Below are 15,427 nucleotides of genomic sequence, written 5' to 3' on the forward strand. Positions count from 1 at the left end.
AAAGACCGAGCTACCTCCCCACCCCATCGCCCCACGTCTATTCATAGAGCGAGACCAAAAATTGAGAAATAATCTGCCCTCCCGTCCGCCCTGTGCCCTCCCAGCGGCTCTCGGAGCCACCGGCGCTCCAGTAGCCCGCAACAAAGCGCCCCCGGCACAGACCTGTTTCAGCGTCTTCGCAGCACGGGCGAAAAGGAGCCACTGCCGAGGGTTCTGCCCCTCGCCGCCGGACAGGAGGAGCCTGGGAGGGGAGGAGGAGCAGGAACTGGGGGAGGAAGAAGGACGAGAGGGGATAGGAGGCACAGCAGCAGCGACGGTGGCGGTGGCGGGAGGAGGAGGAAGAGGAGGTGGAGGAGGAGGCTGCTTCTGTGGCAGCCGCCGAGGATGCTCTGGCGAGCGGCAGGGCTGGCTGCGCGGGGCGTCGGCTCACGTGCGCCCCATAGCCCGGGGATGCGCGCGCGTCTGGGTGTGTGAGAGCATCTGGGTGTATTTTGACTGTAATTATTCCAATTCCGACCTAGCCTGGGACTTGTGGTTCCTGCAGCCAGGCGGAAGTGAAACCCTTTCAGTCTCTCCAGCTTGACTGTGCCGGCTTGGGGTGGGGTGGCGGCGGCGGGGGGGGGGGGCGGGGGGGAGCGGGGAGGGCAGGGAGAAGGGGTATAGTACCAGGGCACCTGGACTGCCCTTAATGTCCGCACCCCTTCTTTCAGTCGTCTTTCTGGGCACTGGTAGCTTGCTTTCTCACGTATCTCTGCAAAGCCAAGGAGAGAAAAGAAAGAGACCAAGGACACTCCCCATCATCACCACATTGTATTGAGTTTGAGCTCACACTGTGCTAGGCGCTGCCTGGACCACCCAGAAGGCAATTTCTGTTCTAATTTGGGATTGACTTTTGCGAGTTGGCGTGCCCACATCTTCATACAGGATTTGCATCCCCCGTTTTTTCCTGTCTCTCGTTCCACTGCAGCATCTCAGTGCTTGTAACCAAGGTGGCATACAATCAACTCTACTTTTTACTTTGCTCACCCAGCCAGCATTATCCAGGTCCCGGGCCTCTCTGGTGTCAAGGGGCTACCTCATCCTCATGCCACTTCTCTAAGAGGGTACTCAATTGAAATGAGAACTAAGAGTGGTTTCCTGCAGGTCAGAGGGTTGAAATTCATCACGGATCCAGCTGGAGACCCGGTTTGGATCTGTACCCCTAAAAACTTCGGTAGAGGGAAACCAATTGTGAGAGGCACAACTTTTCCCCAGGGTTCAATCTTTGGTGTACCTCTTCCTTGGGACATTGCTGCAAGTCTCCTTCTTCCTGCTCTTGACCTTTTGAACATTTTGCTTCATCTCCCCTAATGGACAAGTAAAGAATAATACTTCCTTATGCTTGTAGAGCATTTTGGCATTTACCAAGCACTTTTCCTAGTAACAGGTTCCCTACTGCACTATCTCTGTAAGTCAGGCAGTATTGCCATTTTATAGATGAGGAAACTGACATTCAGCAAGGTTAAGTGTATTTGCCTAACGTTACAGGTTAATAAGTGGCAGATACAGAATTGGGACCCACATTCTCTGATTCTCAGGCCAAAGTTACTATTTTAATTTATATCTTGGAAAGAAATTTCAAATTTATCTGTTGAGATTCATGTTAGAGTTAAATGGTTTAGTGAGAGACCTACCCACTGCCATCGAGTTGATTCCAACTCACAGCGACCCTATAGGACAGAGTAGAACCACCCCATAGGGTTTCCAAGGAACACTTGGTGGATTTGAACTGCCAACCTTTCAGTTAACAGCCGTAGCTCTTAGCCACTTCACCGCCAGGGTTTCCTTAGTGAGGGAAGAAGTTTAAATTGTTAAGTGAAATGAGGTTTTAAAAAATATGCATATTCAGTTAAGTTGATACATTCAGGTGCGACCCACAAGTTAGTGGGGAAGAAAGAGTTAAAGACTTTCCGGCCTCAATCCCTGGTCAGCAGCCATAACTATTCCTTTGATTTGGCTACCAGTCATTGTAAGAACAATTGGAAATGAAAGTGCAGAAAGGACAATAGGAAGAGGGTCTATTTGAATTTTCTGGGGTGACAATCTTGCAGTGGCTCATCCACAAACTGGATTTGCCCTCCCTAAATCATGAGAATGAATAATTGTTTGCCACCAAGGGAGGACTGTGACCCAGATTTTTGCTACTCTTGGTGATTGTGATTGCTTGGGAGTATATGCCTGTTAACAGTTTTGTAACAATGTACATGGTTTACTCAAAGAGATGTTTTGACTCTTCTAAACAAATTCTTGTTTATCAAAAGACCTAATAAAGAAGTCCATTCAGAGTCTATCAGAAATACCTGAACCTGACATTCAGCCAGGGACTCCCTGTTCCAGATCTGGTACCCAAAGACAGACTATTCTTGTTGAGCCTTGCCAAGCACAGAGATGTTGAGTCATAACAATGCTCAGAGCCAAGCTGCAGAGAAATTGTGAAGGAGGTCAAATCTGTCTCCGACACCCTTCCAGTCTCTCTCTGTTGTACCCTTTCTTTCCCACTTCCAACCTCTGGACATCAAAACCCCTGCATTTCCCAACCAGCAAAAAAGTAACCTGGGTAACTCATTCACATTGAATGAGGGAGACAAGCAAGAGGCAGCATTGCTAACCCCAAAGAAATGGTCCCCTAATGATAGAAGTTTAGGCATTGTGGATGGGAGAAATAGCTTGGGTCCCCTCAAATCACATTAGGTGTGAGACCACCCAAGAATAAGATAAGACATTGGGAATTCTGATTCAAACATAACAGAAACCCAGAACTGGAAGAGGCAATAGTTATTATCTCTAGTTCAAACTCTTTGTTTTACAGGTGATATAACCATAGCTCAGAAAGATTAAGTAACTTTTCCAAGACTATGTAGCTCCTAAGAAGGAGAGCCATGATTTGAATTCTAAGCACAGAGCTCTTTTCATTACACTGTTCTATTCCATCAGCTGAGAGGAAAACCAGGAGCAAGGACTCAGAACTGATATTTGAGACTTTATTCCAGGTACACAGGAATGGCATGAAAATAAGAATGGACGCAAGAAAGAAAGGTGCAGTCCTCTTCCTTGCTTCCTTTAGCTATCTCTTCACAAGTCGTTTTTCTGCAATAGCTTCATCCAGAGGCCATTTAAAACAAAATTGACATGCAGAAGTTGTCTGTGTGATGCCATGCACCTCCAAACTGGAAATGGTGTTAGAGGTATGAGACTACGCTGAGGGTGGGCAGAGTCCAGGTCACTCCCTGATCTGCCTTTTTAGAATAAATCCCTGTTATGCGCATATTATAATGAGTCTCTACTAAAAATAGAGCACCAGGAAAGAATCTAGTTGCTTAAAGTTTCCAGTTTGTTGGGTCTTGTTAATTAAAACTTCACTATAATCTCAAAACACAACAAGGATTTAAAATAATCTAACCTTTAAAAGATAAAACATAAAACCCAACCCTATTTGAGTTTTCATTCCATGTTTTCTAAGTTGTTAATGGCTATTTGAGATTAAAAATTTACTGCAATCAATTGGCCTCAGCCCACCTGGAGCAAAGGAGAATGAAGAACACCAAAGACATAAGGTAAAGATGAGCCCAAGAGACAGAAAGGGCCACATAAACCAGAGACTACATCAGCCTGAGACCAGAAGAACTAGATGGTGCCCAGCTATAACCGATGACTGCCCGGACACGGAACACAACAGAGAATCCCAGATGGAGCAGGATAACAGTGGGATGCAGACCTCAAATTCTTGTAAAAGGACCAGACTTAATGGTCTGACTGAGATTAGACAGACCCTGGAGGTCATGGTCCCCGGACCCTTTGTTAGCCCAAGAACCATTTTTGGAACCATTCCCAAAGCCACCTCTTCAGACAAAGATTAAATTGGACTATAAGACAGAAAATGATACTGGTGAGGAGTGAGCTTCTTGGCTCAAGTAGACACATGAGACTATGTGGGCAACTCCTGCTGGAGGCAAGATGAGAAGGCAGAGGTAGACAGGAGCTGGTTGAATGGACACGGGGAATACAGGGTAGAGAGAAGGAATGTGCTGTCTCATTTGCGGGGGGAGCAGATAGGAGTACATAGCAAGCTGTGTATAAGTTTTTATATGAGAGACTGACTTGATTTGTAAACTTTCACTTAAAGCACAATAAAAAAAAGTTACTGCAAGATTTATTATACTATTCCCTCTACTTGTGTATATGTTTGAAAATTTCCATAATACAAGCATGAAAAAAAAGACATAATTCTTGTCTTTTAAGAACTTGAAGGAACTCAGTGTTAGATCAGTCATGAATTTCAATTGCTGCTATATGTAAAGTGCTGTAACTTCCCAGGGGAGCTAGGTGGCAATGTATATCAAAATAATATTTAAAAATTAAGTGTGGAAAGAAGTTTCCCCAGGAAATCTCTAGTATTTCATAGTTGGAAAAATAATCAGGATGCCTTCCTTTTTTCCCCTCTTGATTAGGTGAGTTATTTCTATGGACAAGTACTTCAACTGTTCCAGGACCCAGTTTCTCAATCTGAGAAAAATGCGGTAATAACTTTATTAAACATGTCTCCTTGAAAAACTGGGAAAGATGAAAGGCTTGTAGGAACAGTGTGACATAAACAATAGTTTTCAGATTTCTGTGCTGGTGAATGGGTGGGTGATGTGAGTGACCCCTTTGAAAGTCGCATTATAAAATAAATGGAAAATAATCAGCCTCACACTTTCTCATGTATGCATGCTAAAATAACAGAGGGTAATCACCAAAAAATAGACATTAAATATATATAACTTCCCAAAAGGTAGAGAGAAAAATGGAATGAAAAAAGAAAGAAAAGACTCAATTTCAAAAGAACTCAAGAAAAAAGAGGAGGGAAACAAAACAGAAAAGTGGACAAATAAAAAGCACATGATAAAAAGGTAGAAATAAATCCAAATACGTCAATAACACTATAAATGTAAATGGTCTAAAGTCCTCAGTTAAAAGGTCAAAGATGGTCAGAATGAATAAAGAACAAAATCCAGTTATAAACTGTTTAGAAGAGAAGGAACTTCACTTATAACGTAAGGACAGAGAAAGGCTGAACATCAAAGGATGGGAAAAGCATTACTAGGCAAAAACTAACCAAAAGAAAGGCAAGGTAACTATATTAATGTCAGACTAGAAAAAAAGAAAAAAAAACACTTTAAGGCAAAAAGATTACTAGAGGTAAAGAGAGTAACCTGATAATGAAAAAAAAATAGCAAATTCACCAGGAGGATATAACAATTCTAAATGTGCTATCACCTATTAACATGACCAAATTTCTTTTAAAACAAAAGTTGACATATCTACAAGGAGAAATTGATTAACCCAGTAACACAGTGGAAGATTTTAACACGTCTTTCTCAACAACTGATGGATCAAGCAGAAAAAAATCAGTAAAAATATAAAAGATTTGAATAGCATAATTAACAAACTGGACATATATAGAAAATTTCAGCAAACCGTTGGAAAATATATTTCTTTGAATCACATATGGAACATATAAAAATTTGACTGTATGATAGGCTATAAAGCTGGTCTTGTCGCATTTCAAAGATGTGATATCCTATCAGGCCAAGTTCTGTTATTACAAAACAATTAAGTTGTAAATAAATCTAAAACATACATAGAAAAACACAAACGTTTGGAAATTTAGAACACGATACCAGACAATTTATAGGTAAAATAAGAAATCATAATAAAAATTAGAAAATACTTAGAACTGAAAAATAAGAAAAAAAATCATATTAAAACTTGTGGAATAGGCTAAAGTCATATCACACCCAGGGCCCTCGAGTCGATTCCGACATATATAGAGGAAAATTAATAGACTTAAAATAGCTTTCACTAGAAAAGAAGGAAGGCTCATAATTAATCAGCTAAACATTCAATTTAAGAAATTAGAGAAAGAATATCAGAATAATTCCTAAGAAGGTAAAAGGAAGGAAATAATAAAGCTATGAGTAAGAGCCAATGAAATATAAACTAAATATATAGTAAAGAGTTTCAACAAAGCCAAAATTTGTTTCTTTGAAATTACTGATAAAACGGACAAACCTCTGGCAAGACTAATCAAGGAAAAAAAAGACAGGCAGCACAAATATGCACTTTGGAATTTAAAAAATGAGAAGTAATTACAGTTTTGCTGCAGAAATAAACAGATAATAATAAGATTGCAGTGCAGTAAATTGCTATTACATGGCCCTTATAGCCATAGTCTTGTAACTCCCACAAAACGATTGGGTGGGACTAGGCAAATAAGGTGCTTGTGGCCCATCAAGGGAATTGGACAACCTGCTAATGCAAATAAGGTGCATGGAACCCTTGCAGAGGTGGAATGATGCAAATAAGTTACATAGAACATTTGTATGAGATTGGTCAGTTTTGCCATCACATTATGTCTAAAAAGAGCCAGTCCCAGAGAATGATGGGGGACCTCAGTACTATCAAGAAGAAGATCCAGGAGCAGAGCACATCCTTTGGACCAATGGTCCCTGCACCGAGAACCTCCTAGACTCAGGAGACAGAGAGAATTATAACACTGGAGACAGCACGAGACAGCAAGAAGTGGCAGCAAGCACAGCAGAGTCCAGCACCAGAGAAATGGTGACAGCAGAACCAGGAGACTGGCACGAGGCTGCTGCAGTGTGTTTCCCAGCCCATGGAATGAGGCGGCTACAGTGGATATGCCCATACTCGGAGCGAGAGAGGTAAGAGCCTTTGGGCAGGAGGCTTCCTGGAAGAGTGGGGTGCCTCCAGAAACCTATCAGCAGAGCTAAAGAAAGAGCTGCAACACTTGCCCAAGCAGAGGCTGAGTCCAGAACCAAGCAGGGACCAGGGTTGGGGCCGAGAGTGAGAGGCCAGGCCTGAACAGGATCCAGCAGCAGAGGCCTGCCTGCAAGCATGGCCAAAGAAGAAGCTATTCTAATAGAAGAATGGTATCCTGAGTTCTTCCTGTTACTTCCAAGTTGTAACCTGTTACTTGAATTGTAACCTGTTACTTCCCCAATAAACTCCATAATAGTGAGTATGGCCATTTCACGATGAGTTTCACTATGAGTCTATGAGTTCCGTGTGGCCATTTCAACAAATTCTTGAACCCAGCAGAAAAGTAGAGTGCCATAGGAGAGACGGCTGGTGTCAGAACTTGTAAAAAAGGTTGGAAAGTAGAGGTATGCCTGACCTCAACATCATGGGAATCAGCTTTGGCCTGATGCTGTTGATGATGATTATCCTCCCCACTTGTGAAGTTAGACAAGGCAGTCTGATGCCACCATTTCACAAAGATAAAGAACTTTATGCCAATACATTTGAAAACTTGAATTTAAATAATGAGTAGATTCTTAGAAAAATACAACTTACTAGAAAAAAACTAGAAGTGACTTAAAAAAAATAGGTAACACAAATAGTCCTATAACCATTAAAGAAAATGAACCAGTAGTTAAAATTATTCCCACAAAGAAAACATCAGGTCCTCAGTGTTGGATAAAGTAGTTCTACCAAACATTCAAGTAAAATATCATTCCAATCTTACTCAAACTGTTTTAGACGAAAGGAAAAGCAATAACACCTTCTGAGCCATTGTGGTAACAAAACCTGACTAGAACTATATGCAAAAGGAAAGTTACAAGCTAAGCGCACTCATGATTATAGATGTAAAAGTTATAAACAGAATATTAGCAAACTAAATCCAGCAATATATAAAAAAGATAATTCACAGTTGGAAGTTGGGTTTATCCCAGGAATGCAAGGTTGGTTTTAAGACTCGATTAATGTAACTCATCATGGGGACAGATTAAAGAAGAAAAAAAAATTATGGCTTACTAAATACAGAAAAAGCAATCAATAAAATTTACCATCCATTTATAATTTTATAAAACAGCCTCCTAGCTAACTAGGAATAGAAGGATCTTCCTTTGCCTCATAAAAGGCATCTATACCAAAAACTAAAGCAGATCTATTTATCTGTAAAACACCGAAAGCATTTACTTTAAAATCAGAAACAACACAAGGATGCCTCCTAGCACAACTCCTGTTCAGCATTATAGTGGAGGTTCAAGCCAGTGCAGTGAAAGAATAACAAAGAAAGATTAGGAAAAAAAAAAAAAAGAAATACATGGTAATCATTTGAAGTTTGTGCAGTATATTTTACGTCAGTTAAATCTCAATAAACTATTAAAAAGACAAAAACTTTCTGCTTTGATCCTGATGTAACCTGAGCTAACCTGGCTTTATCTAATTAAAACTGACACCTCCAGTATTGAGGTAGAAATGACCCTACTACAAGAAGACCACAACCCAGGAACTTCCACCGAAGCACGTTCATCTCTGGGAAGGTTGAGGTTAAATACCATGTGAAGGCTCAGGAACTGCTGGCAGTCAAGGTTATGAGGCATGGGAGATTTTGCACCTGTAATGGTATAGCATACAGGGTCAGTGGAAAAGAGGAAGACCCTCGACAAGATGGATTGACTCAGTGGCTGCAACCATGGGCTCAGGCATAACAACGATTGTGAGCATGGCACAGGACCAGGCAGTGTTTTGTTCTGTGGTACATAGGCTTGTTATGAGTCAGAACCGACTTGATGGCACCTAACAACAACAGTGGTATACCACGGCCTGCACATCATGATGTCTTTGAAGCAAAGTGGACACTCAGTTCTCCAGACGAAATGGCACTGTTCTAGAAAAGGTAGAATTTTCATATCCATTGAGTCCCATTGAGTAGAGACCTAGTAGACAGCCAAGTCCCTACCCCAAGAAGTCCTCCAGCCAGGGAGATTTACTGGGAGCTTTATTATAGTCAGTTGCACCTGATCCAGGCAAGTGAAATGCACATCAGGCAGATGTCCCCATACCAGAACACTGGCTGAGGTGCCAGAAGATTCTAATGCAAGGAGGAGGTAGGGGTCAGTGTTAACTAGACGCTGACAACATATCCTGGTAGGAGCATTGAGTGTGTAACAGTGACCTATTAAAAATCTTGAACATAGAATGCAGGGACTTACAATGGTCCGTATCTGTCACAATGCGAGCCAGTGCATGAGCACTTGGGGCACTTGCACACTGATCAAGAATAGATACGGAAGGCTCAGCAAACTAATATACCCATTACTAACCCTCAGACACACCCTTGACACTATCACTATAGGACTGATCATAATCTTCTCCTATTTTTATTTTACGATCATAATGCTATCTTGGTTGTAGTGAATACCTTTACAAGAATGCCATTGTAATTGGCAGTGTAGTGTAATGATTAAGGAATGGGCTTCGGAGACAAACAGCAGTGGGCTTTGGAGATAAATAGCAGTGTTTTGAATCTTAGCTCACCCCTTTATTAGCTCTGACCTTGGGTGAGCCATTTAACCTTCCTAAACCTAATTTCCTCATCTGTAAAATGCAGAAAATAATAGTTCCTACCTCATAGTGTTACATACAATCATATGTGTAAAACATTCTTTATCACGTTTATTTTTTACACAAGTAATATATAATATACTCTCATTGTAAAAAAATTAAAACACAGCATACTCACAAAAACTTGTACACAAAATGTTCATAGCAGCATTATTCATAAGGGCCAAAAAGTGGGGGAAAAAATGTCCATCAACGGGTGAATGGATAAATAAAATGTGGTATATCTATACAATGGAATATTATTCGGCAATAAAAAGAAATGACCTATCGATACATGGATGAAATTTGAAAACCTTATGTTAAGCCAGTTATAAAGGAACATTTATATGAAATGTTCTAAATACCCAAATCATCAGAGACAGAAATTAAATTGATGGTTTCCAGGGCCTAGTGGTGGTGGTAGGGGACTGAGGGGAAATATGGAATAACTGCTAACGGGTAAAAGGTTTCTTATTGAGGTGATGGAAATGTTCTAAAATTGATTGTGGTTATGCTTGAACAACTCTGTGAATATACTAAAAGCCATTGAATTACTTACTTTAAATGTGTGATTTGTACATTATGTGAATTATATCTCAATAAAGCTATTATAAAAAAACACATACAGCATATAAAGTAAATGCCCCCTTCACAATCATCTTTACCCACTCTCCCCTCCTTTTTGTAGGAAGTCTGGTATGTGGCACTTCAGATCATTTAAGTAAGTTTTCATACATACGTGTACATATACAAATATATGACTTTACTTTGTTTTAAATCATGTATTTGTACATAAAAAGTTATATACAAATTTGTTCTGCATTGTGCATTTGTTCTACAACTTGTTTTCTTCATCTACCAACGGGGCTTAGAGTTCATTACATGTCAGGGCACATAACTTCACCTCATTCATTTTAACTGCTGCATTATAGTTCAGAATAATATGAATGATGGATGCACCACAGTTTATTCATCATTATTCTATTGATGGACACTTAGATTGTGTCCAACTTTTTGCTATTGTGAACAATGTTTCAGTAAACATCTGTGTAATTGCCTATTTGTACACATGGGCAGTATTTTTCTAGGAAAAGTACAGTACTTATAAAAGACTTGCTGTATTGAAGAGTAAGTGTATTTTAATTTTTTTTAGATCTGTCAAATTGCCCTCCAAAAGGGCTATATCAGATTGCATGCCAAGAAACAGCTTACGTAAGTACCAATTTCTCCTCACTCATTGCCTATTTTTTAATTGAGTTGTTTGTTTTCTTATAAAAAATTGAGAGTTCTTTATATATTCTGGACACAAGTCATTTATCAGATAATATGATTTGCAAAGATTTTCTTTGAGCCATTCTCTTAAGAATTTTTTTGAAGGCAGAAGTTTTTAATTTTGATGAAGATCAATTTATTGATTTATTCTTTTATGGGTCATGCTTTTCGTATGTATTGAAAAACTCTTTACCTAACCCAAAGTCAAAAGATTTTCTCTTAGAAATTTTTATAGATTTAGATTTTACACTTATGTTTGTGATCCACTTTTAGTTCATTCCATTATGGCCAAAGAACATATACTGAATTCTTTTAAATTTATTGAGATTTGTTTTATGACCAAGAATATGGTTTACTTGATAAACGTTCCATGTGCACTTCAGAAGAATGTGTCTTCTGCTGTTGTTAGTGGAATGTTCTATAAATGTAAATCAAGTCAGGTTCATGGATACTGTTGTTCAAGTCTACAGTATCCTTCCTGATTTTCTGTCTACTCATTCTATTAACAAAAAGAGCCCTGGTGGTGCAGGGGTTAAGTGCTTGGCTGCTAAACAAAAAGTCAGTGGTTTGAACCCACCAGGCACTACACGGGAGAAAGATGTGGCAATCTGCTTCCATAAAGATTACAGCCTTAGAAACCCTCGGAGACAGTTCTGCTTTGTCCTACAGGGTTGATATGAGATGGAATTGACTCGATGAAGATAGGTTTGGTTTTTGGTTTGGTTCTATTTATCATTGAGAGAAGGATACTATAATCTCCAACTATAATCGTGGATTTGTCTGTTTCTCTTTGCAGGTATATAAGCTTTGGTTTCATGTATTTTTAAGCTCTTCTATCGGGGGCATAAACACTTAGAGTTATTATGTCCTCTCAAAGGCTTGACTCCTTTATCGTTATGAAGTGGCCTTCTTTCATTGATAATGTCCTTTGCTCTAAATTCACTTTGTTTGATATTAATACACCCACATAAGATTTCCTTTGACTAGTGTTGGCTGACATGGTATGTTTTATTTCATCCTTTTATGTTTAATTAATTTGTATGTTTATATTTAAAGTATTTGTGTTGAAATCAGCAAATAGTTGCGTATTGTTTTATATCGAATCCAACAATCTCTGCCTTTTAGTTAGGGAGTTTAGACCAACTACTTCTAATGTAGTTGGTAATATGGTTAGTTTTAAGAGTATCAGCTTGCAATTTCTTTTCTATTTGGCTCCTCTGTTCTCTGTTCCCCCTTTCCTCTTTTTTCTGACCTATTTTGAATTGATTGTGTGTTTTTTATTATTATTATCCCATTTTATGTCCTTTCTTGGTTTATTAGATATAACTTCTCGAGGCGGGGCCAAGACAGCAGAGTAGTCAGAGGCTTCCTGTGGTCCCTATTACAACAAAGACCCCAAAATTGATTATATATGACAATACAGGAGCCCTGAGCATCAAGACAAAGTTGAGAAATTGGACTGAGTGACAGAGGGAGGGAGAGATAGTTCAGCAGTAGCAAGGAGTTGCCAGACCTGACCTGGCCAGCAACATCATCCTGCAGGCTGGATTGCCTGGCTCACAAGGTGAGGCAAGCAATGGCACTCAAGATGCATTCTCCACATCAGGAGAGACCGAGTGGTGGAGAGTCTGCTCAAGCCTCCAGAACCAGTGAGAAACGGCGCTCAATAGGTAAAACGTAAGTACAAGCGTCTAACCTACCATGCAGATAAAAAAAACCCTTTGGGAACGAACTATCTCCCATTTGCCTGCCCCCTCTCCACTCTGCTCCAGTCATGGTTGGCTTCATCAATTGCTACAATCCTTGGGCTGGAAGTAGGACCCATTGCACTTCCTGAGCCATTCTTCTAGCTTTGGAAAGGAAACAAACTAACAAACAGGAAAAAATAATCTGCCAGCTCACCTAAGCCAGGAAATCAGAGCAGGCACAGCCCCGTTGCCTAGGCACAGGCATAAGGAGTCCACGGACTTTGAATGTCTTTCACCACTGCATAGACCTGTGTGAGCCCATTTCAACAGTGTAGGTCCTCATTAGCACAGTATACCAGGGTATATACCTGAATCCTATTTTCATCTATATCTTCTATAAGGGGCACTGGCAGATTCATGACATTTGATACCACCCTCCCCATTAAGAAGGGTCCTCACCCACATCAGGGGTCTGAGGACTGGTGGCTCCACTCACTCCACTGAGGCACCCTCAACAGGGGTCCAAGAAAAAGTGGTGACACCCAGTACTTACAGACAACATCACTGGGTGCCCATAGTCTGGCTGCAAAACCCACCAACCTACAAGCTCAAAGGAAAAAGAACACACTTTCCACCCAGACACTCAGGGGCAGCAGTCAGCCCCACGCCTTGTTGAGTGCATGACCCCCTACTGCAGCCAGATACCTGTGCCTATGCCAGTCACCCCTGCCCATCTAGGACTGTAGGTGAGAGCCTGCAACACACACTTGGTGACTGATGACCCGGACACCTGAGCGGAAATCACACAACAAAAGTAAATGGATTCCTGGGCTCCCATACAGAGTAACAGCTCTAGCCACGTGAACACAGGACGTGAGAGCTTCAAAGATGCCACTAATCAAATTAGTTCACACAAACAACCTATTCCAGCATATCAAAACAAAACAAAACAAGAAGCGAGGACAGAGTAAACAAACATAAAATAAATAAACATAATAACTGATTGATGGCTCAGAGACAACAGCCAATATCAAATCATGTAAAGAGGCAGACCACGATGGCTTCAGCGAGCCACCAAAATAAAGAATCAAGAAACATCCTGGAGGAAGATAATTTCTTGGAATTACCAGAGGCAGAATTCAAAAGACTAATTTACAGAATTCTTCAAGAGATCAGGAAGGACATCAGGAGATCAGGCAAAATGCAGAACAAGACAAGGAACACACAGAAAAAGGAATAGAGGAAATTAAGAAGGTTATACAAGAGCATAATGACAAATTTAACAGGCTGCAAGAACCTATAGAGAGATAGCAAACAGGAATCCAAAAGATTAACAATAAAATTTCAGAATTAGACAACTCAATAGAAAGTCATAGAAGCAGAATTGAGGCAATGGAAGTCAGAATTAGTGAGATTGAAGATAATGCACTTTACAGCAACTTATCTGAGGAAAAAGCAGATTAAAAAAATATTTTATGAGTGAAGAAACCTTAAGAATTACACGGGACTCTATCAAGAGGAATAGCCTACAAGTGATTGCAGTACCAGAACAGGGGGATAACAGAAAATACAAAGAGAATTTTTGAAGATTTGTTGGCAATAACTTCCCTGATATCATGAAAGATGAAAAGATATCTATCCAAGATGCTCATTGACCCCCACACAAGATAGATCCCAAAAGAAAGTCACCAAGACATATTATAATCAAACTTGCCAAAACCAAAGATAGAGAATTTTAAGAGCAGCTACAGATAAATGAAAAGTCACCTACAAATGAGAGTCATTAAGACTAAGCCTGGACTACTGAGCAGAAACCATGCAGGCAAGAGGGCAATAGGATGACATATATAAAGTATTGAAGGAAAAATTTGCCAGCCAAGAATTATATATTCAGCAATACTGTCTCTCAAATATGATGGTAAAATTAAGGCATTTCTAGACAAACAGAAATTTAGGGAATTTGTATAAACCGAACCAAAATTACAAGAAATACTAAAGGGAGCCCTCCAGTTAGAAAATCAATAACATCAGACAACGACCCAGACTAAAACACAACTAGATATCAACCCAGACAGGGAAATCATAAAAATAAATCAAAGCTAAAACACTCAAAATAGGGAAACAGAGACATCATTATGTAAAAGATGACAACATTAAAGCAAAAAAGAGGGACTAAAAAATGCAGTCAGTGATCTTCATATGGAGAGGAAGTCAAGATGATATAAAGAAATAAAAGGTTGGTTTAAACTTAGAAAAATAGGGGTAAATATTAAGGTAACCACAAAGGAAACTAACAATCCTATACATCAAAATAAAAAAAGGAAAAACATAAAGACTTAGCAAATATAAAATCAACGACAATGAAAAAGATGAAAAGAAAATAAATAAAGAAAAATGACTCAGCACAGAAAATTAAGTGGAGCAAAGAAACTGTCAACAACACAAGAAAACATAAATCAAAATGGCAGCACTAAACTCATGCATAATTATGCTGAATATAAATGGACTAAATGAACCAATAAAGAGACAGAGAATGGCAGAATGGATAAAAAAAACATGATCCGTCTATATGGTGTCTATAAGAGACACACCTTAGACTTAAAGACACAAACAAACTAAAACTCAAAGGATGGAAAAAATATATATCAAAAAAACAACAATAAAAAAAGAAAGTAGCAATATTGATTTCTGACAAAACAGACTTTAAAGTAAAACCCACCACAAAGGATAAGGAAGGACACTATATAATGATGAAAGGATCAACACACTGGGAGGACATAACCATAATATACATTTATGCACCCAATTACAGGACTTCAAAATACATAAAACAAACTCTAACAGCATTGAAAAGGGAGACAGCTGCACAATAATAGTCGAAGACTTCAACACACCAACTTTCGGTGAAGGACAGAACATCCAGAAAGATGCTCAATAAAGACACGGAAGATATAGATGCCACAACCAACCAACATGACTTCTCAGACATACAGAACACTCTACCCAACAGCAGCAAAGTGTACTTTCTTTTCCAA

The 15,427-nt window shown here is 39.6% G+C and overlaps 1 protein-coding gene across 2 annotated transcripts in view; it reads right to left on the reverse strand.

Annotated features, from left to right (window-relative positions):
- PAK3 (p21 (RAC1) activated kinase 3) overlaps positions 1-214 on the reverse strand; it is a 297,238-nt gene extending 297,024 nt beyond the window's left edge. For both annotated transcript variants that reach the window (XM_049872069.1, XM_049872068.1), the window contains exon 1: positions 163-214. The gene's annotated coding sequence lies outside the window, so the exon portion shown is untranslated. The remainder of the gene's footprint in view (positions 1-162) is intronic.
- Positions 215-15,427: the final 15,213 nt, after the last annotated feature.

Source organism: Elephas maximus, chromosome X, assembly GCF_024166365.1.
Source record: "Elephas maximus indicus isolate mEleMax1 chromosome X, mEleMax1 primary haplotype, whole genome shotgun sequence".
Lineage (NCBI taxonomy): Eukaryota > Metazoa > Chordata > Mammalia > Proboscidea > Elephantidae > Elephas > Elephas maximus.